General features: G+C 35.4%; 1 non-coding gene across 1 annotated transcript; it reads left to right on the plus strand.

Annotated features, from left to right (window-relative positions):
• The first annotated feature begins 1,140 nt into the window (after positions 1–1,140).
• LOC128250089 (U6 spliceosomal RNA) lies at positions 1,141–1,246 on the plus strand. The gene has a single exon (XR_008266213.2). It is a non-coding gene; the product is annotated as a U6 spliceosomal RNA (small nuclear RNA).
• The last annotated feature ends 1,254 nt before the right edge of the window (positions 1,247–2,500 follow it).

The following is a 2,500-nucleotide window of genomic DNA, read 5'->3' on the forward strand; positions in this document are numbered from 1 at the left end:
ACTGTGACGATACTAGAGGAGAACTGTATCGATCCTTGCCTTTCTTGAACAAGACTATTGGGGTTTCAGTAGGGAGACTTACATGCAGGGGTAGCCGTTAGTCTTCCATTATGTGTGCGCGTGTGCACGTATTAATATCACTTTCGTCACCTTTTGCCTATGTTATATATGATCAGCTAGAACACTTGTTTCTGATTAGAATCTGTCTGGAACAAACATCTTATAATCAGGATAAACCTACTCATAAGAAACTCGTCTCCATATATATATGCAATTGCAGCCAGCGTGGAAGGTGTTTGTAAGTCATTTAAGAAACACACAGAAAGTATATATATATATATATATATATATATATATATATATATATATATATATATATATATATATATATATATATATATATATATATACATATATATATACATATACATATATATATATATATATATATATATATATATATATATATATATATATATATATATATATATATGGATAGATAGATAGATAGATAGATAGATAGATAGATAGATAGATAGATAGATAGATAGATGTCTATCTATCTGTCTATATACCTGTGTCTATATATAAAACACGTGTTTGCACACACACACTACACACACACACACACATTCTCACAATAACTGACGCCATCCAATTTTTCACAAATTCGTATATGCACATAGGCATACCCCAATATACAAGCAAATTCAGCTCCGCATTACTACTACTAAGTGCATACACACTCTGACAGAAGCACCAACGTACTTATTCCGCATTTCTTTTTCTGAATCTACCTCATACGTTATCATTCCTCCTGACTTATAACTTTTTCAACCTCTCCCTCTTCTTCTCCCAAATAATTTTATAATTTGTTCGTCACCCAACCCCTCTCTTCCAAGGTTTCCTGTTCAATTTCTTTTCTTTCAGAAGACAGACTAATGTCCAAAACGCCAAAGACAATCTACTTTCCTTTCAAGCATTAAACTAATAACTTAGTATCGTATTTTGTTTTACCTTGTTGTCTGAGTTGTTTTTTCATTTTAATGATTTTCGTTTTGAATTGTATGTATGCGAGAGTGTGTAAGTAAATATAAGTGTATATATGTAAAAATATAAATAATATATAAATATATGCATATATTGCTTCGGCAATACATATACTAAAATTGGAACGATGCAGAGAAAATTAGCATGGCCTCTGCGCAAGGATGACACGCAAATTCGTGAAGCATTCCACTTTTTTTTTTGGCGTAGGAGTGGCTGTGTGGTAAGTAGCTTGCTTACTAACCACATGGTTCCGGGTTCAGTCCCACTACGTGGCACCTTGGGCAAGTGTCTTCTACTATGGCCTCGGGCCGACCAAAGCCTTGTGAGTGGATTTGGTAGACGGAAACTGAAAGAAGTCCGTCGTATATATGTATATATATGTACGTCTGTGTATGTTTGTGTGTCTGTGTTTGTCCCCCCAGCATCGCTTGACAACCGGTGCTGGTGTGTTTGCGTCCCCGTAACTTAACGGTTCGGCAAGAGACCGATAGAATAAGTACTAGGCTTACAAAGAATAAGTCCTGTGGTCGATTTCCTCGACTAAAGGTGGTGCTCCAGTATGGCCACAGTCAAATGACTGGAACAAGTAAACGAGTAAAGAGTAAAGAGTATATATATATATATACACATAAGTACATACCTACATATATATGTATATATACATGCATATATGGTAACAGGACATAAAAAAAAACGTCGACAAAATGAGAAATGAGAACATAAAAGACAAAAACATAGAAAACAAATTTTTTTTCGAACAACGAAAAAAACAAACACACAGAGAAACGAGACATGCAACATAAAGAACATTCATTTCATCAGTTGTCCCCTATTTTATCTACTCCGCGTTTCGAAAGTAAGGACAAGGCGCGACTTCGTTAAAACAGTCCTTCCCACAAAGCAAATTAAATAAAGCAAATTTAATAAAATTTGGGATTTTTTGCAGAGGGTGAAAGTGGTAACAAAAACAGAACAGTGAGAACAGACAAAATACTGGCTGTTAAGCCAAGACGATGTGAAGCGGTGAACGCTTGGAAAAACGAGCTTTGAGAAGAGACAGATAAAAGCACGTCTTGTCTTTAGGAAGGAAGTGGAAGAAAGATGGATGGCCGTTGGTCACGTGTGAGCAACGAAAGAGTCAAGGAGAATGCCACGCATCCTTTTCCAACTATGTATGTATGTACGCATGCATCTATGTAGGTATGTTTATATGTATGCACGTATTTATGTATGCATATATGTATGCATGTATAAGTGAGTGTGCATGTGAATGTGCCCCCTTTCCATCAATATGCGCATGCGATTGCATTCATGTATGTATACAATAGCATACACAGACATCAGCGCATTTTCACACGCTTATATGTGGATATGTTGCGCATATGTCTGTTTTATAATCTGTGTATTTCTCAACAATTCTCTATAAACCTATCAATCTATTTATTTGCTA

This window comes from Octopus bimaculoides, chromosome 1 (genome assembly GCF_046866305.1).
Source record: "Octopus bimaculoides isolate indiv1 chromosome 1, ASM4686630v1, whole genome shotgun sequence".
Lineage (NCBI taxonomy): Eukaryota > Metazoa > Mollusca > Cephalopoda > Octopoda > Octopodidae > Octopus > Octopus bimaculoides.